General features: G+C 43.3%; 1 long non-coding RNA gene across 2 annotated transcripts in view; it reads right to left on the bottom strand.

Moving 5' to 3' along the window:
• Positions 1-1,703: 1,703 nt before the first annotated feature.
• Positions 1,704-21,050, bottom strand: part of LOC109450855 (uncharacterized) — a 145,574-nt gene continuing 126,227 nt past the window's right edge. For both annotated transcript variants that reach the window (XR_012497559.1, XR_012497558.1), the window contains 5 exons: positions 13,567-13,654; positions 12,900-13,079; positions 8,229-8,378; positions 7,033-7,159; positions 1,704-5,019 (listed from right to left, as the gene is read on the bottom strand). This is a non-coding gene — a long non-coding RNA (uncharacterized LOC109450855). The remainder of the gene's footprint in view (positions 5,020-7,032; positions 7,160-8,228; positions 8,379-12,899; positions 13,080-13,566; positions 13,655-21,050) is intronic.

Raw genomic sequence — 21,050 nt, 5'->3', positions numbered from 1 at the left:
CTGACGGATTTCCCAGGGCTCTAATGGAATCCAAATTGCCAGAAAAGACACTGGGGGTCCTGAGGGAAAATCCTTCATAAGGAAAATTGGTATCTCCAGTCTCCTTGACTGAGAAACTATTTCTATGTTCTTTAATACTGCACTTCTAGTTCCTACAATAGTGGAATAACCCCTGACACATAGTAGGCATTCAATAAATAGTTGTTAATTAAATCTTGCATGATGGAGTCATACTCAGCTAATGGCTTAGAGATCACAGGAAATGACGATTTTAAGGTAGCTGCTGACCTCTGAACTCATCCTGACGTCCCCATCTTGACAGAATGTCTGTTCCTTGAGAGAAAGAGCCATGAAAAGCATACTATAAAAAGGGTCTCCCTAAACTCTATAATGCCTGAGGCTCCCTGCTGTGGGATTCCCATCCTAATTTAGCTGCACCATCTCCAACTCATCTCTTGAAAATGTCATTGCCCAGGGCAAACTACAGCAGAGTCTCGCCGATATTGGCTCCTACCAGGTGGTGGTAGAAACATGGTTCCAGACTGACCTTCACAGGTGTAATGATGACTACTTAGGCTACGTCAGGATAGGCAAAGCTCGAGTCAGAAAAATGGAGCTATGTTACCGAGCTTTGGAACATTTAGAGTTCTATAATACCTACCATGCCTCTCCACCTTCCCCACATGAACATAACCCGTGCAAAGGACAATCTTGCAAGTAAGGGAACTGGAGAGAAATCTACAATGTGGGGGAGGCAACCGCAGGACTCCTGCTCCTTGACATCAAGACATTGCCAGAGAGTAAAACTTAATGTTCCTACCAAAATGAAAAAGGAGGTAGATACACTCCTTGATGGGAGGAATCCTTTCCCAATGTATACATATATCAAATCATCACATTGTACATTTTAAATATCTTACAATTTTATTTGTCATTACACCTCAATAAAGTTGACAAAAGACATTGCCAGAGATCTGCTGCAACCAGAGTGGCAGTGGGACATTCTAGCTCATGGTGGGTCTGCTGTGGACAGAGGTTCTAAAGTACCAGCGTAGCTAGACACGACAGCAAGCATTAATCTGGACAGAAATATCAGGGAAGGAGGATCCTTCAAGGGGGCTAGACTTCCAACATGAGTTAGTAGATGTTTGAGGTTGGGTGGATTTGGGCCCTAAAACGCTAATGGAATTTTGGGTTGCAATGTTTCCCCGTTACATGGAGCTGAGGAGGTAGAATGGAGTGGTTTTTTTAAGGCATAGACTTTGAATTTAGATAGACCTGGGGGTGAATACCAGTTCCAGCTCCGCTTCTTGAGTAGATTATTTATCCACTCTGGCCTTAGTTTCCAAATCTATAAAATGGGAACGATAATATCTATTCCAGTGAGCTTGCTTGAGGATTAAATATGCAAAGTGCTTAGCAAAGGTCCTGGCATTTATCATCTACAGTGTTTCCCTGAAAATAAGACCTAGCCAGACAATTAGCTCTAATGTGTCTTTTGGAGCAAAAATTAATATGAGACTTGGTATTATATTATATTATATTATATTATATTATATTATATTATATTATATTATATTATATTATATTATATTATATTATATTATATATGACCCAGTCTTATAGTATACTAAAATAAGACCGGGTCTTATATTAATTTTTGCTCCAAAAGATGCATTAGAGCTGATGGTGTGGCTACATCTTATTTTCAGGAAAACACGGTATTGTGGATAAAGCATCCTCCTGCTTCAGCATAGCCTGTCCATAAACATTGCCTCATTTACTCCTTGCAATGACCCTTCCAGGCAGGTATTATCATCCCCAGTTCATGAAGGAGGATATAAAGCCTCAGAAATCTTGAGTAACTGCTCCAGATTACACTAATTCCAAGTGGTGGACCTTCTGGGTCTCTTAAATTGTGTCAGGTAAGTAATTTTATAAAGACAATGAGCTAATTGATACATAAAAAGATTGACCTTCAGTGGGCTGCTGGTTGGCTCAGTTGGTTAGAGTACAGTACTCATAACACCCAAGTAACCGGTTCGATTCCCACATGGGCAGTGAGCTGCGCCCTCCACAACTAGGTTGAAAACAACAACTTGACTTGGAGCTGACAGGCCCTGGAAAAACACACTGTTCCCCAATATTCCCCAATAAAAATTAAAAAAAAAGATTGACCTTCCCTAGTGTGGAATAATTCTGAGTGCTGTACAGAAACTCTAAGCAGCCCCCAAACTTAGGGCATTGGGCTCCCTGTTTTGCAGGGAGTTGGCCCCAGAAGATGACACCACCTCCCCTCAGAAGCACCATCTTATTTCTCTGCTTCTCTTGTCTGAGAGAGTTCCAAAGTCCCCGGGAAGATAACGATGGCCCTGTGAACCTGGAATTAACTAAGGATAGGGGTAAATAATTAGAAGTTCTTTGTGTGATTGTTTAAACCAGGAAAAAGGGGGTATCTCCCACATACTGGTAGTGCTCAATCATAGATCAGTTGATTAAATTATGATACACAGATGCAATGAAATAATATAGAGTTATTTTAAATGGTGTTGAAGAAATATGTCTAAGAGTAAGGAAATTTTATCGTGGAATATTATTACAATATAGTATGTTATGTTCCCTTTTAAAGCATATATAGTATGTACATAAAAAAGACTGGAAGGATTTATATTAACATGTTGCATTGGTTGAATCTGAATGAAATTAAGGCATTTTTAAAATGTTCATTTTGTCTATATAATCTATAGGCAATACATTATAGATTATTTCAGAAAAGTTGGGAAGAATTGTATATATTACCTAGAGTTAGATATTAATGATTTGCTTTCCTTCCAAATGATGGTTAGGTTCAGACCAAAAATTCTCAGATTAGGATTAATGTGCTTTGCTGCTGCATAAATCAGCACTCCCCATCACTCCCTAACCCTTTATTCTTCTATCTTCTTCAGAGCACTTACCACCAGCCACTTCACATTGTTTGCATACTTGATTGCACTCAGAACACCCACCAGGAATGGATAAGTTCCTGAGAGCAGAGACTTTGGTCTGTTCACTATCTGGAACAGAGTATGTGCTTAAAACACATTTGTTAAATCATGCATTTCTTTAAAAAGCAATCGGATGATTGTGAGAGAGCCCTTGTATGACCCCGCTCTTCTATGAGAGGCAAATCTTCCTCTTCCACTATCATGCCTCCCCCTCCCCTTCACCTTCTTCTCACCCCATCATCATCATCCATTCATATTGTTTAGTGCCCAAAGTACCACAGAGAATAGCAGGAACCTTTCACATCAGTGTTTGTAACAAGGATACATAGCTCTTGGGCTGTATGATGGTTTTCTGTACATTGTGTTTTCTCATATTTTCTTCCAATCAGACTTCAAGGCAGCTACTTGGATGCTGAAGGAAGGCAGAATGTGCTGGACTTTTGGGGTGGGGACAGGTAGGAAGTTAGGTTCCAGGGGTGAAGAAAGCATCAGTTGCTAGTTCTCATAAAACTTCCAGGTGGGCATTGTTAGCCCCCAGCCTCAGATGGGGAAAATGAGGCACAGTGAGGCTCAGTGAATTGCCCTAAACCCTTAGATTGTTGACAAGCCTCCCTTTGAGGCTCCATAGCATTCTCCACCATGGCACCCATGCTTGTCTGATTCCCACTAGACAGTAAACTCCTGAGGATGGAGTCTAGGTTTTGTTTACTTTTGTAATTCCACAGCCTAGCGCAGTGCCTGGCACACAGTAGGCACTCAATTTGTTAACTCAATTGCCCAAAGTAACACAGCTAGTAAGTGACAGAATTTTGACTAAAACCCATGCCTCTGATTACCTTCGCATTGGGTTAAAGTCTTGAAATGATCTATTTTCAGTGTAATGAATGCAGCCCCTTCCCTAGGTGGAGTTTCTTCATTTTCTGTTTCCCTGTTCTCAGTCCATCTTTTGTTGTCACTGTCTTCCTACCAGCTACTCTTTTGGCTGGTCCTATGGTGGACTTGATAACAAAAGAGTGTTGCTGGGCAATTATTAAAAGCTATTTGCAACATAAGTCTCATTCATGGTCAGGAGGGGGTGGGGAATCCAGGAATTCCCCCAATGCCCTGGCCATTCACGGATGGAAAATGTTCCAAAAAGCAGAGGCATCTTTCTGCCTCTCCATCCATGCTTGAAGAAGGTGAATGGGTAGGGATGCAGCAGCAAGTTGAAATTTTAAGGAGCTACAGAAATCCAGCAAGTAACCATAAAGCCCCAGGAAGGTAAGCTTTGAATAAAATTAATAGCTAGCAATTAAGTTTCATTCACGTGCCAGTCATTGTGCTAAAAACTTCACAAGGAACTTCCCTTTTAATCCTTCTAGCATCCTTGGGGACAAGTCTTACTGTATCCATTTTGCAGAAGACAAAACAGAAGCCTGGAGAGGTTAAGTGACTTGCACAGTAGCACACAGCTGGGCAGTTTTAGAGTCGATGTTAGAACTCTGGATTATCTGTCTTCCGAGACAGGTATATTCATATGCTTTGCTGGGATGCCTGTCCAGGGCGTGTCCAAACAAGCCCCGGCCTGGCTTGAAGGCGAACTAGAAACTCGAGCAAAGGCGAAATGGCTGGACCTGGACCAGCTTCGCGGTAAGCTGGAGGACTTTCCTGGAGGGCTCTCTTCCGAGCGCCACCTCCCACCCCCCACCCTCCACCCCGGCCGCCAGCCCTCCGCCCCGCCAGCCAGGGGATGGTGCTGCCTTCGGGATAGGTGCTGTCCTGGGCGCGGCCAGGGCGGGGATCCGGTCGCGGTCAGAGCGGGCGGCGGGTTGAGCGTGCAGCTGCCGTGGTTCGGCCGGGCAGGGGCGGCGCAGCCGAGCAGATGGCGCCAGCGGGGGGCGGCCGTTTGGCGTTCGTAGCACTTTCCTTCTCGCATATGTTGCGGGCAGGCGGGTGGAGGGGACGACCTCAAGCCCGCTGTGGCGGCCAGTTTCCAGCCTTAGAAGCGCGGACGCCCTGTTTCGTAGCTCCTAATCCCAACTCCAGCCGGCTTCTATGGGAGAGGGGGATTGACACCTAGGCATCTGCTCTCCACTCGTCATCAGGTGACAAAAACACATTGTACTTCCTACCCTCACTATAGAGCTACAAGAAGTGTCTTAACCCATTTTACAGCTGAAAAACTGAGGTCCAAGAAGGACCAGGACTAGAACCCGAGTTCACTGACTCCAGCCTGCGTTGACTGGCTCTATATGGGGACCAGTGTGTCCCCAGCCTAAGGGTCCCACCAAAAAGCAAGTGAACTTTCTTGATCTTGCTTGTCTACATTCCAAAAAAGGCTCCTTCTATAGGGCCTTTGCATACGATGTCCTTTCGAACACTCTCCCCAATTCTCCTCCACCCCCCATTTTCTCAATGGCTCCTTCAGATCTCAGATCAGGCATCACTTACCAGAAGTCTTCTCTGAACATGCAGCACAGCCCTAATCATGGCTATGACCATTTAATTAATGTGTGTGTTCCCGCACCCGCCCCCGCACCCAAACTGTAAACTCCAGGAAGAGTGGGAGTGGGTGTACTTTTTCACTCTGTATTCTATTTCCAGTGCATAATAGACACTCAAGAAACAGTTATGAATGAATGAGTGAGTGAATGAATGAATTGCCCTGTGACTGGAGACCCAGCCCTTTCTCTCCTGTTGACAGAATGGAGTCTTCCTTATGCTGATGGAGGAAGTGACCCTTAATAAGATGCAATCAGGCCAGAAAAAGCTAAATGAGAAAGCTGGCAGCTTTGTAAGTGGTTTTTCAGCAGAAAAGTGGAAAAATGGACATTAAAATGAATCCTTTAAGTTGCTTTTCTGACCTGCTTGGTGGGAGAGCTGGGGATACCAGGACATTGGAGAACTTCCCAGATGGAAAGAATTCAGATGCAAAAAATATTTACGGACGCCTACTAGGTGCCAAGGGCTCCTTGGGGCTTTTTGACAAACAGCTCAAAGGACACTTGGCACATTCAAGGCCTTATTTGAACCTCCTGGAAACTCTGGGAACCAAGCTCAGTTCATGGCCTCCATCCTTCAGAAAAGAGAATAAAGGCACGTGGGGTCAAAGTGCCTGCCCAAGATCGCTCTGCCACAGTTTTATCCAGAAATGGGTTTCATTGCTTTTTGAAAATCCAAATATGATTTTTTGGTGATTAAGAAAAAAACAAAAATCTCTTATATGTGTTGGTACTTGACATACAGGGTAATCGTTTGGCTGCTTTTATATCATCTCCCTGATGGGAAAAATGATCTCCTCCTTGAGAGGTGTAGGATTGACAGAGCTTGAGCTCCCTCATTTACTGAATTCGGCAGCTCTTTCAGTTCATTGAAAAGACGAGTAGCAATAAGTCCTGAATAGGACTAATAGCTATAGCTTATTAGTGCCCATCACTTATTGATTAAGTGGCACTATTAAATTAATATGTCAAATACTTTATATACATAAGCTCATTTGAACCTCACAACAACTCCAATGAAGTAGGTACAATTTTTGTCCCCATTTTACACGTGAGGAGACTGAGGGTCCAAGAACTTAAGTAACTTCCTCAAGATCAAGCACTAGTGAGTTAACCACTAGGTGTGGCCATATTAATGGTTCAGACTGTTCTCCAAGGAATCCCAGGGTTCTACCCAGAAGTAAAGGAGACTGAAGCAAAGGGACACCCTGCTGGACAGGCCTGAAAGCCTTGTCCACTCCAACCAGGACAGCTCTGTTCTTATCTCCTAAAGTGAAACAGCAAGATTTTGTTGGACAAAGAGTTTCCAGTGCTAAAAATATTTTAAAGTTGGGATCTAACAGACAACACTGTTGATCCCACAGCTCCTGGAAGTCCAGCCTTGTGTCCTCTGTGCATCAGCCCACAGTGCTCAACCCTGCGCCTCAAGAAATGCAGGCTGCATTGAAATGAAATATATCAGAGCACATGGGGGTAGTAGCTATTCCACTGCACTGTATTCTCTGCTCCTTCCAGAACTTCCAAGGTTACATGCAGCTATGCAGAGATGATCCTCTCAGACCTACCGCCAGCTGGTGGTCATGGAGAGGAAGAACTTCATGCAGGTCAGAGAAGAGGCTTCACGGAGGGTGCCTGAATGCAAGCACAGAGAGCATCTTGATGCTATGGTTTCAATGTGTTCCCCGGAATTTCCTGGAGGTAGGGGGTAGGAAAGGGCAATAGCCTTAGGATAAAGGATATAAGAACGTCAGGCTTTGGAGGCAGGGGAGGAGGGCTTTGCTACCTGTTGATAAGGTAAAGATTCAGCCTTTGGGTGATGTTGTAGACTGAGGCACTCTTATACATACAGTCAGCCTGCCTGCTGCCTAGCCTAACTCCCCATCCATACCTCTCTCCATCCATACTTACACATTTTTGTACTTAATATCTTCAAGGTTATTCTTGTTGTTTATTACTTATTTGCATCCCATTGTGTTCTCCAATGTTAGACATACAATAAAATTGGGTATTAGCAAAAACTAAAAACCATTAGCAAAAACTAAACCAAAATCAGATAAAGATATAAACTAAACTAAACGGTGAAGATAGAGAAGAGAGTTAGAATGCAGGTATGCAGAGGTAACATCCTAAGCGGTTACTGCATTTGAGCCTTTAACCTAACTCCGAGCTTCCTAGTGTAGTGGCCAGAGTGTAAAGGGAAACAAAGTCCATTATATGACTCCAATTTTCTATGAGCATATGTTGAGTTGCTCAGAAGATGCTGAGCTATTCTCAGAACCTAGACCAAACAGAACTTTCTTGTGCAGGGCTTCATCTACTAAGAAATGTAGATTGTAATGTCCTCTACAAAATTCCTCCTACAGTAAATTCAATGTAGTTTTCATTTCACAAGATGAATTGGCAACTTAACACAAAATTGCACCTTGTTAAAAACAGTGCTTTGAAGGGCCATGTGGGTATGGTTCTGATGGTGGCTGAATGCAGAAATTAAAGATAGATTTTATGGAGTAATAGATGGAACCACAAGACCTTCAAACGGTCCTCCCTAAATAATGCTTCTCAAAGCAGGGCTTTGGCTAGGACTTGGGTAGCAAGTCGTTCACGCTTTGAGTGGGGTGCTGTGTCTTGCTGATTAAATGCAGATCCAGCTTCAGACTTTCTATCCAGCCTATGCCCCCATTTAGTTACTTAGTGAACAGTCTTTAAATCCAAAGAGAAAGAAGAATAAGTTATGTGAAGTAGAACTCAACCAAATACATACTTTTTAATTCTTACAAATAACACTTTCATGGATGTTATGTAAGTGACTCTCCCACTGCTTCTTTTCCAGGTCATGGTCCAGGTGAGTTCTGCCAGTCTGTTTAAACTTGTCCTTGGTATTTCTGGTACATGTAACAGGTGTACCGTTCATCTTCAAGGAAGGAAGAGAAGAAAGATGTCATCAATAATATTTCTACAGAGCCTCCAAGTTCTCCTAGTGTGGGAGGCAGTAATTTGTTCCCTAATATGTGGGGATTGCTTTTCTTGGGTAGCTGAGACCCAATCAGTCTTCAGAGGTGGTTGTAATTAATAGGTAAGGAAGTGCAAATACATCTGAATTAATAGAGCCACTAGGTGTGACTAACTATAATATGATTACATGTGAAATTAACCCAGAGATCAAACCTAATCAATCCAGACTAATAACTGCCAGGACAACACTTTGTGGTTTTAGATGAGTTTACGTTGAAAGGAACTCAGGAAAATGAACTCTGTTAGAATGTAAACACTGCATCTTTTAAAAAGTGTGAGCAACGTACTAAGATTATAAATATGCATGTAGATGATATTACTGTCCAGATATCAGATAACCAAACCATTATTTATATTGGCAAGGGAAGGTAAACAAAAGTAGAAGATCAGGAACCAGGAAAGAGAAGCACAAATTTAAAAAGTGCAGCTGAAGTAGTATAGAATCATAGATTCCCAATGTATACATTTTATTATTTATCTGATTCCAGTAATTTAAGACATTACCAAATAATATTTCATGCATAAAATATATAAACTCTAAAGAGCAAGACGATGAGCAGCCATGAATTTACAAACCAGCTTAAGGACCCCAACATTAACAGATTCATTGCAGCCCCTTGTGCATCACATCTTGGGTATAAACACTCCTGCCCCCACCCCCATCCCAGGGGTAAATATTATCCTGAATTTTGTCTTGTGACAGATTACATCGCCAGCCCCAATTTTTTACCCCTCACTGTATCCACACCTTTTTCTATGTAACTTTGTAGAGCCCTACCACTGTGGTGAGGGCCCATTTCCCTATTTTTTAAAATTTGGCCAGGTAACTTTCTTCAGCCAAGAGAAGGAAGCAGAAATGATAGGTCAGTCCAAGTCCAGCCTTCAATATCCTTCCATGTTCCAACTTTCTTTGTTTGTACCTTTTCCATCACCATAAAAAGAGCATGTCTGGATTAATATGTCAGTCGGGGAGAAGAACAAAACACACGTGGAGCAGAGCTGAGTCACCCCAGTGGAGCCCAGCCTAGATCAGCGAAGCCCCAGTTCCATGAAAACAAGTGACTATGGCTTCAAGACACTTGAGTTTTAGGTGATTCCTTATACAACATTTTTTGTGGCAATTGCTAACTCGCAGACACATTCTTTCTTTTCTTTATAGTTTTATTACAAATATGTTCTTGAACATTCTGTTTCATTTTGCATGTTTTTGAACTTTATATAAAGGGTGCCATATTGGTGAATTCTTTTGTATAGTTGGCATTAGGATTTAAAAGTTCCAAGTCAATGATTGAAGAGAGCCTTATGTAAGCCAAGAGCTTTAAAAATTTACGATAGTAAGCAAGTAAACAGACTTTCAAATGGGCATCTTGCCAAGGAGCATCCCTAGCCAGGTCAACATAAACAATCATAGCAGCACACAGATGATAATGCTATTGGGCAAAACAGCAGAAAAGATGAAGAATGAGCTCTTCATTTATGGGTGCCTTCCATCCAGGGGCGACTGTGGTGAGATGGAAGCACTGTGGAGTCAGGCAGACCTGTTCAGAGCCCTACATCCTCCCTTTGCACTGCTGTAAATTTGAACCACTGTTTTGTACTCTCTGAGCCTCAGTGTTGATGTCCAAGGAGTGGAGATACTAACCTCCCTTCAGAGGACTGAAAGCCAGTTCATTCACTCACCTCAATGACACCAGGGGTTTTAATTCTAACTTTTTATAGAGGGGATGAGAGGGGATGAAATTAAGAGCATGGGATGGAAAGGAAAAGGAACTCTTTTCTGAGGCAGGGAGAATTTGTGCATCGAAGGAAATTTGTGAATTTGTATTTGTTGTTTAGATGAGTTTATGTTGACTCTCGAACCTTCAGGTGAATGCTTTCTTCTTGGTGGTGAAGAAGGCAGTCAACTACAGGTTTGAGACAGTCAAGAATAGAATTAAGGTCTGTCTCCACAGGACCTTAATGAACAGCCAGAGGAGAACAATGTCCTTCACACTGCTTTGTGTAACAGATCTTTAAATATTGCTGTGCCATAGGACTGGAACAAATAGAACCAAGTTGCTCAGCGAGTGAAGAAAGAATTTGAAGAAGTAGGTGGAGCCCAGGAACAAAGACAAGCTGGGAAAGAGGTGAGAAGAGGAGGCAGAAAGAAGTTTCTGAAAGATGAAATGGGGGTGGGACTTGGGGGAGAAGAGAGCCAGGGAAAAGCTCCCAGGAATGGGTACTGCTAAGAGACTTTTAAAAATAGGAATGTCTAATGTTCAACTTAAAGTGATTTTTCATTTGTGACTGCTGAATCACCGGCATAAACTCCCTGCTGGAGATATCAAAGGAAAGGACTGACCGTCTCTCATGTGGGATGCAGGGTAAGGGGACAGGTGAAACATGCCAGGTGAGAAGATCAAGAATTCAGGGGAAGAATCGGAGCAAAGGCATCCAGAAGAGATGTGACCATACACACACATTCCCAGAGGTGAGCAGGAGGATGCCGGGTATCCCCCTGTATGTAGGATGCGTATTCAAGGTGTTTTCATTTCAGTACAAGTTCTCACCCTCAGGTAGATTACCGTTAAGGGGACAACCTGATGCCTGAAAATCACTGGTCTTTGTTCACTGAGCTGGATTAAAACTTAAATCTTTTTTTGAAAACAAGGGCTAAATTTACCTGTTCTGAGGCTTTGAGAGTTGGTTAAGAATAAAATCATTAAGTTACATTGCCAAAAGAAAATCATATTAACCAGAGCCCTTCTTGGGGAAAGTTCTATATGAAGTTTGAAGGAATATTTGGTATGTCCTTTGGAATAATAATAAGAGCTAACATTTACTGAGAGCTTCTTACATGGCAGGCCATGTTCTGAGTCTTTTGCAAGTATTAAATCGTTTGATTTTCACTAGAACTCTATGAAGTAGATACTATTATTATCTCTACTCAATAGATGACAAAACTGAGGCACATTTTCCCAAAGTCACAAAATTAATGAGTGGAATTCTGTCTCAGGGAGTTGAGAAATCACCTAGGGGTGGAGGGTGGTGTGTGATACTGTCATCTTGTGGACAGAGGCCAGGAATACTGTTAAACATCTTGCAATGTACTGGACAGCCCCCCACAACAAAGAATTATCCAGCCCCAAATGTCAATTCTACCAACGTTGATAAATCCTGCTTGTAATCCCATACTAAGCCTCATATTGGTTAAGATGGGGTGGGGGCACTGCCCCTAAGAGGTATGCTTTATCAATGCTAGTGGTATCATATTTCTTTATAAAAAGGTGCAGGGATTTGGTTTTACTGAAAGGAATGTGCAAATTAGGAGCTAGAGCTGAATTGTTTAGGACAATGAAGGACCAACTGAGCATTTTATGGTGGAAGGGTAGCAGTGGAGGAAGTTCATTGGTGATGGTGGGAGAGACGGTCACCAAGGAAGGATACCAATATCCAGTGGAGACGTTTGGACAGTTTGGATGTGAGGATGCTGGTCACCCCTTTCTTACAGCTCTGCAACACCATTTCATTAATCTGCATTGTTTGGTAGTGTTTTGCATAGTAGATTTTCTTTGGGGGGAATAAAAAGAAATAAAGAAATACATACACCCTGATATACCCATCACAGAGTACATACAGGCTCCTTGCTCATGGCAGACATGAAAGTTATACATCTCAGTCACTTCTATAGCCTTCTGGAAAGGCTGAAGACAGCAAGTCATTCATACCCTTGAGCACCGTTTACAAAACCCTGGACAGGTTCCTCCACTCTCATGGCTCTGCCCCAATGACTCAAATTTCTGTGTCCAACCCAGACTTTGCATCTGGGCTGCAGACGTGTTTATCCAACGTCTTCCTGGCTATCTCCACTGACTTCTCAAAAATCAACAATTTCAAAACTGAATTCATGATTTCTCTCTTTCTCCACCCAACTCCCACTTTCATAGTTGATGGAATTGCCCTGCAACTGTTCAGCCAACAATCATCAGGGATCTCTTGTCTCTCAACAACTTCCCCATCGCGTCACCAAATCTCTCTCTAAATATCTCTTGACCGTGACTCCCTTTTTCATCCACAAATCCCACAAACATATGTCTGCTGTTGTTGTCAATATTCAACAGCAAAGGGGAAAGGCTAAAACACAGTTCCTCTGAATCAATATCTCGGGCACTTTCTGCCTCTAGCTTTATAAATGACCCAGAAAAAAAAAGAACAAATGTAAATTCATGGTGAGTGCTGATGATACAGAATTATGTGGCAAGCTGGGGCCAGGGGCAAAGAGCAGGAAAGATTCATCATGACTTAGATCAGCTCAGCAATTGAGCTGACACATGGCCAATTAAGTGTGTTCGTGGGAAGCGCTAGAGAAGTCTGCAGTGAAGCCCACAGAGAGAAGGCAGGCATGGACCGGCTGATTCAGAACCAAATCGGATCAACTCACCTGGAAAGGGACTTTCAGCTCCTAAAACATGAACAGATAAGGTTAAATAGAGAAGCTGGGATCCACCAATCGCAGGTAAGGGTATTTCCCCTGTGTCTTTTCTAGTATCAGCACAAGCATGATGACTTTTCCTGGTTTTTCCAAGGATGTGTCATTTTGGAGCACCCGAATCCTCGAGTCCTGAGAAGTGAGATTTGTAGATTTTGTTGAGCAAGAGAGGCCCGCAGAGGTCACCGGTGCTGGGGTTCCTGATATAGATTATGAACATCTGGGGAACCAAGGGGGCTGTGGCAAGCAATGCTGGAAGCCACAAGGTATGCCCGAATCAACTGCTACGGCGTGAGATCCACAGGGAGAAAGGAGCGGTGCATCTCATCAGCATCCCAGAGGAAGTTTCCTATCTGAGTAAATACCATGTATGACTCTTTTAAAAATGTACTGGATTCTGTTGTGATGAATAAACTACAAATTCATTCAAAGCACTGGTTTAAAAAGAGCAGTTTTTGTTATTGGGTATTTTCTCAAAGGATAATTCAGTGCTATACACTGTGATCATATGGGAGTCCTTGAAATGCTTTAGCATTTTTTTTTGGGGGGGGGGAAGAAGCCCTCACAAAACACATAGATCAGAAAGGACTTGAATCCAGAGTATGTAAAGAACACTTACCCCTGAATAATAAGACAGGATTTCATTGTATGACATTATGGGAAAGGCGAGACTTCCGAGACAGCACGCTGAGCAGTGGATGCCAAATCTGGGGAGGGAGGGAGAAGATTTATTGCAAAGAGGCACAGGCATACTTTCTGGGTGATGGAAACGCTCTATATCTCATGGATGGTGGGGGCTAGATGACTGTCAAGAGTTATCAAACTATACCTAAAACGTGTACATTTTATTGTATGAAATTAGACTTTTAGAAACCTGACTTCAAAGTAAAGAAGAACTCGTGTTCAAACACCTATTGATTTGGTCCAGTCATTTTGTGTGAGGAAATGGAGATCCAGAGGGGTAAATGATGTGCCTATTTTCCAAACCACTTTCCACATCTTTATTTTATTTTATTTATTTTTTTATTGGGGAATATTGGGGAACAGTGTGTTTTTCCAGGACCTACCAGCTCCAAGTCAAGTAGTTGTTTTCAATCTAGTTGTGGAGGGCACAGCTCACTGGCCCATGTGGGAATCGAACTGGCGACCTTGGTGTTATGAGCACTGCACTCTAACCAACTGAGCCAACCGGTCGCCCCTCCACATCTTTTTTATATAGCAGACGCTCACTCAATGAGCCCACCACTGGGCGCAGGCCTGGATGCACATGCCTGGCATGGAGGGATCATGTGCCATGGTTATTTCTGCACCATGCTGAGGAGTGTCCTGAGAGAAAGCTCATCCCATAGGAAGGCGCCAAGCATCACAAGCTGACCCAGGAGCCACTCCCTTGTCCCCAGAGGGGTGAAACCTCCATCCTGGCATCCCACTTCAGACAGAGCTGTCGAGAAAAATCTATAAGCACTGTTTCTGGAAACTGCTTACAGAGTGTGACCCGCAGGGAAAGGCAGCCCTCCAAGACTGACCACATGGAATCGCTGGCAGGAGCCTTGTGACTTTTCTATCAAAATGGTAGGAGGGTGGTCGTCCACAGGGAATATCATGAAACCTTATGGGAGCCTTCAGAAGTGGAATCAGTGTCCCCAGATGCCCTAAAGACAGATAAATTATGTGGTACATATATAATGACATACATAATATAATTCCTCTGGGAATTTTCAGGAATATTTGGTAACGGGCCTGGGAAGGAGGGAGATATGCAGGGCATGGAGGTCTTGCCTGATGAGGCAGGAACAGTTAGAACTATGGCTGTAAACGTGAAGCTGGGGAAATTCCAATTTCACCCAATTCACACCAACTGGTTAGTGGCTTGGAAAGGACTAGAATTTAGCTCTCATGGTTCCTTGGCAGAGTCCTCTAGTGCATTCGATGACTTATTGAATGAAGTCCCTGACTCCACTGTGCTAAACAAAGGAGGCGTGGCTGGGGTGGGGGCCGACCTTTCTTTTTAAAGTGAGTATTCATCAATACACAGTTGTTGAAGTTTTTTGTGTTTTTTTTCATTAAAACTTTTTTAAAGCTTTCTAACCTTCCCAAAATATCCTCACGAATCTGCCTGTTTCGAGAATGAAGTCCTAGGGGCTGGCTAAGCCATGTGTGGATCAGTTGCAGACTCAGACACGAGCAGGCACACTGCAGGCCCAGGAGGTGGCCTCCTGGGGACCACTTGTAGGAGCAACTAAGATACCTCATGGGAAAGACCTCATTCTGAGTGTGAGAGGAGGAAGCTTTGTTTTCCAGAATTCTTCTAAGGGAAACCACAGAATTTGTTAGAAGGAACGACTTGATGAGCTCTCTTGGGGAAGGGGGTGAGGCCCCAGGTGGGTGTGTTGGCTGGCACCAAGGCTTCAGTGTGCGACAGAGGACAGGAATTTGGATTCACCAGAGGCCAATGCAAGAAGGAGGTGAGAAGCAGAGGGAAGAGAGAATGCAGTGTGTTCCACAACGTGGCCCCCTTACTCCCCCTGTAACCACTGTATTTGACTCAGATCTTCTCATGGAGATACATGAAGGCACTGAGGGTTAGGCCTGCATCGTGGTGGGAGTGGGATACACGGGCACAGTAGAAACTGCACATGTGGATTCAGGAGCTGGACCACTGAACAGACGCCCTTGAAATTAGCAGACATTGTGTCAAAAACTTGAGGCCATCACAGGCTATAGAGATGGCTATGGTCCAATTCCTTTACCTCTGAGGATATTTGGGTTACATATGGAAAGAGAGATATGAGCTTGACTGAGAACAATGGGAAAGGTGATACCACTCATATTTCTTTTTCCTCCTTCCTCTCAGCATCAAGGCCAGGAGAGATGAAGCCCAATATCATAGTGACCTTGCTATGGCTGGAGCTCACCAGCTATCTCTGGGAGGTCTGTGCCAATGTCTGAGCTTAGGAGGAGGAAATGTGGGTGATGCCTGATGGCATTTGAGATTAACTGTGGAGTAGCAGTTGGGACTGTCTGGGCTGGATGACAGGAATTTGAGAGGAGGTAGAAGCCTCCTAATTTTACAGATGGAAGAGGAACAGAGAAATATTGTTTTGCTACTATTTTGTATGCCCAGTTGTATATTACAAGGATGGCTCACACCATTTTGGATGTATTGCCACCTTGGCCATGGAGCAGCCATCTGGGAAGAGAGTGTAGACCCAGTCAAACTGCTCTGGGAATTTAGATGAGTCAGTGACTGACTGACAATGGCCAGAAGTCAGGAAATGGGGAGAGGAAGCACCACATGGTAGAGATGGTGCTGGATCAGCATTCAAATGCCTGAATGCAAGTTCTTGTCTTACTGATGGGCAAACTACTTACTGTCTGGGATACTCAGGTGACATTAGTAAAATGGGATAATTGTACCAATACCACAATGCCAGACTCCCTCCGCGGCTGTCCGCAATCCCACAGCCTTTAAGCTGCTGCCACAATCCTTTAGGATCTTGGGCTCTTCCTGCCTCTAGCTTCATAAATGAGCCCCCCACAAAAGAACAAATGTAAATTCGCAGTGAGTTTTGTGAGCTTCAATTTTCTCATCTGTAAAGCCGATAACCCCTACCTCACACGTTTATTATGAGGGTTAATGAGATGATGGATGTAAATGTACTTCACAAACTGGAAAGTGCTACCCATAGGTAAATTATCACCGTTAAGTTTACCATATGAAACTGCTAATATTCTACCGTTTAAACCTAGAGACACCGCAATTTCATATGATTCAACCTAAAACTATCATTTCCCAAGATTATCAACATAAGGGTGGCGAATCATGCTTGTGGAGACTTCAGGAAAAGGGGGAGTCTGGAAATGAGTTAGTATCAAGCAGGATATCGTCCAAAAGACTTGCAGCAGAAGAGAGAGGTGACCCTGGGCAGATGTCATGGGCCAGCCTTGTTTGTCCATTAGCCCCTAGGACTATGGTGGAATTTCAAAAATGAGAGGGAGAGTCAGTTCCTGACTGTCTGAAGTAGCAGGATCAGTGAAAAAGAGCCTTCGGTTCTGCCCCTTGTGTCAACCTCAGCCCCACATTGCACGGGGCTCCTTTTGGAGAACAAGCTGAAGGGCTGTCAACCTCCAGGCAGAGAAAGTCCTGCAGGCCTTTGAGAGAGAAGGAAAAAAAATCTTTAACTTGGTCGCTTAGAGCTTTGTCCCCAATTCTGATCCGCGAAATGAACATGTTGATTTGTACATCACAGCAATTTTGGTTGAGATTTTGCAAGTCTTACTGACGACATATGACTCGATCCAACTTTTATAGATGACTGACTGTATCAACAACAGCAATAATGTTAGTGGCCACTCTGCCAAGTTCATTCTATAGGCAGAGTATAAGCTCTTCAATGCAAAAGTTAGATTTTGGGGAAAAGACCCTAGTGAGATATTAAGACCTAAGACATGTGTTTCAACCCAGCTCATATCAGAGAACTCTTATATGAGGGCTTACCTATTACTAAATAATGAGGTAGCATGCCTGATGAATAAGGCAAATTAAGAAATAGCACTATTGGTTTCCATTTTCTGTCGCAAATTCATCCCTGTCATTTCCTTAACCTTGCAATACACATTCCCATGTTTTATGTGATTGGATTTTTTAACCCTATTTTAAATATTACACTGGGATTTTACTGTGTTTTCATTCCCATTTAACTGTTTCTTCATAAAGAGAGGTCCCTTAGCTGATAAGAGGAAAGGTAATTGACATGACAAAACTTAGACATTTCTGGTTTCTTAGTTCCAACAGCATCAGGTTTAAAAATGGACGTGTGTGTGTGAGCATGTGCACGCACGTGAAGGTCTTTTACTGCCTCTTTTGCAAGGTCTTAATTTTATGGACTGGTCTTGGTTCAGCCTAAGGTAATCCATAATCAGTCAAACCTCTATAGTATAAATTGCTTGAAAAGAATTGCATGTTTGTAATTCATAGTAATAGTAGTTAATCTGAGGCCTAGGCATTTTGTCTTGAAAACAAATGTTGGCAGCACCCTAAGATACTGATGGAAATTTGTATACTGATTAAGAAATGAGATTTTGGGAGTTTGCTTTTGCATCTTTGAATGCTAAATCTCTTTCCTCATAACTACTGCCATTCTGATTTCTGGAACCCTCCATCCAATAAGAATTAATTTATGCCTTACAAGTGGCTCGTATTTTAAAGGTGGGTATCTTCAGCAACTTAACAAATAAAGGATGATTTTAGAAAGGGGTCTTTCATTTTTATTTGAATAAATATTTCTATTTTCATGATACAGATGAGGAAACTGAGGCTTCAGAAAGTTTCCTGGGAACTTATAGCTGTACCACTTTCTAGGCTTCTGTCTGTGGGTTGTTTTAACCATTTTATCCTTCAGGCCTAACAAAGAGCCAACACAAAGCAGGCGCTCAGTATGTGTTGAATAAATGAAAAGAGTCATTGAGAGGGCATGGCAGACTGGGAGGAAGAGAAAAATCGCAGGACTTCCCCTGTCTGGCCCTTACTCCCTCCAGAGAATTTCTAACTCGTCTTTTCTGCTCAGGGGCTGGGACCTGGAAGGGTAAGGGAAGTGGACGTGCTCTTCAGATCAGCAGTGAAGTTTGGAGGTTAACACGTTGCCCACAAGTTCAAGCTCAAGGAGGTAGTTTCTTTTCCTTTCTTCCCTTCTTCCTGTGGGGTCACAGTCAGAAGGGGCCAAATGTGTTCTCCACAGTTCTCTAGTAATGGCCTTATCTGTTGCTGAACTCCTCTCCTGTTTATTTTCTGTGGCAGGGCAGTAAGGAGGTGACATTTCCACTCGGAAAATTCCCCCTGTGTGTTTGAGAGCAGAAGGGTTTACTCAGCTTCTTAGGGAAGTGGCCACCTGACTGTTGACGACCTCTTGCTATTCACCAGTGAGTTTATAATCTTTCATTACACAAACAAATTAAAAATTGTATTTGTCCAGAAACATGCCAGTGCCTGTCCTGCTGCCATGGAAGCCATGTTGCTGCGTTCACTCAGTACCGTGACTCCCCCTGCCCCAGGACCCCGGCTCATTATAGTGTCTCCAGGGACCTCTTACCCTGAGTGAAGCACAATGGAATGACAGCTCTGCAGCCTCTTGGCATGAGGGAGATTCCATTTGATTCATGGTTTGCCTAGAGGGCTGAGGGGCCAAGAGGGCGCGGGGTTAATTCACTCACCCAGCTTAGGTTCAAATCTCTGTACACTCAGAAATGGACTGGGTGGGTGGTAGTCAATTTAGCATTTTAACAGACAGCTCACCAAAGCCTCGTGGCTGCCCGGGATTGCATGTCTGGAGCTGGAGAGAGCAAGGTGATATTGGGAGGTTAGAGCAAGGCAGAACCTCATAGCCTGACTGTGCTCCTGGATAAATGGCCTTTAGACAACTCATAGAAATGCAGCAAATCAATCTCATTGGTGAGTCTAGTCTGCCCAACTACAAATTGACCTGGATGAAGACTCTGCTTTTTATGACCCAGATTCTGTTATGTCATTAAAAAGGGAATGCCTGTTACACTCAGAAATGATGAAAACAAATCTTATATCAAAAGACAAAGATGAGAAAAAAGGGAGGGGGGAGAAATGCCCTTTACTTCTCTAAGCCTGGTTGTGGTCAGGCCTTGAATACAGTTGAGGAGTGTGTGTGTGTGTGTGTGTGTGTGTGTGTGTGTGTGTGTGATGAAAGAGATTCTACACCAGAAAAAAATAACCAGGCCAGGTCATGTGGGTAGACCACTGAAGGCAGTAGAGCATAGTGGTTACACGCTGGGTTCTAGAACCAGACTGCCTAGTTTAGGTCTCGCCTCTGCCACTTACTGTGTGAATTTGGGCATATTTATCAGTGTCTCCATCTTTCTGTTCCCTCAGTTGTAGAAGGAAGGTTAATAGCATTTCCTAACTCAATAGGTTGTGAGGATTAAATAGGTAATACATGTAAAGTGTTTAAATATGCCGGGCATGTAGTGGGGACACACTACATGTTAGCTACTATTGGTGGCAGTGTGGTGCAATCATATATTTATAAAAAGGACAGAAATTAGGAGAAAGTAAGGACCCTTTGTGCGTTGGGTTTAGTTTCCTTCAGCCTCTTGTTTCTCTCTTGATTTTTTTGTCCTCGCCTCCCCACCACGTCCCCACACACTTCCACCATTACCACCAACTGTATGTCAAGAACAAAATATGCCTAGAATAAAGCATATTTTATGTTGAATTTTAAGAGTGTAGTGTTTCATGTGACTTAATTTTCCTCAGAAAGTTCTGAGTATTGTTCAGGATTGTAGCTGAGATCCTCATGTTACAGCTCAGAGCTCTAAAGTAAACAGCCCTAGATGAAGTCACCCTCATGGATACAAGAACTCATTTGAGAATGGTTTGAAAGCTCTTCAAGAATGCTGAAGGTATTTCTTAGGCTCTGGAGAAAGCCACATTTTGATTTTCCCTCTGGGATTTCCAACTGACAGGAAGACTGGCCCTCACTATCACAAATGGAAGCCTAAAACAGAATCTTCTGCTGAGAAAGTCCTGAAAGATCTCGTTCCCAGGCTCCCAGGCCTGAATTACCTTGGACAAAGTGTAGATGATCAGAGGGGGGTCAGCCAATGAGCTCTTCATTTTTATAAAGGGGGAAACTATGGCTCAGAGAAGCAAGTGACTTGCCTAAAATCACTCAGTCACTTAGCGGTAGGACCAGGACTCCAAACTGAAATCCAGCTCTCTGCCTTCACAGTGCAACTTCCCATCTCTGCTGAGCACTGCATTGTAAACCAAGCTCCCTCCAGGGGTCTTATCATGCCCAATTCCTCCCCTTACTGGTGAGCACATTTACTCTCATTTTGTTCTGAAAGACCATGGAACCTCCACGCTCAGAGTCATCAGTGAGGCTGCCCACCCATGAGTCAAGGTCATTGCTCTCCACAGGACACTCCCAGTTTACCTGGAGGTGAATATTGTTGTAAGAACACCATGAGTGAGAAGCAAGAAGTGTGACACAAGATCTATGCTTAGTCCCAGGACTCAGAGCCCCAAGAATGCTGCAACCATGGAGGGAAGTGTAATCTCCCATGCAAGGCTGG

Source organism: Rhinolophus sinicus, linkage group LG06 (genome assembly GCF_036562045.2).
Source record: "Rhinolophus sinicus isolate RSC01 linkage group LG06, ASM3656204v1, whole genome shotgun sequence".
NCBI lineage: Eukaryota > Metazoa > Chordata > Mammalia > Chiroptera > Rhinolophidae > Rhinolophus > Rhinolophus sinicus.
The sequence above is the reverse complement of the archived record's forward strand: the minus strand, read 5'-3'. Positions and strand labels throughout refer to the sequence as shown.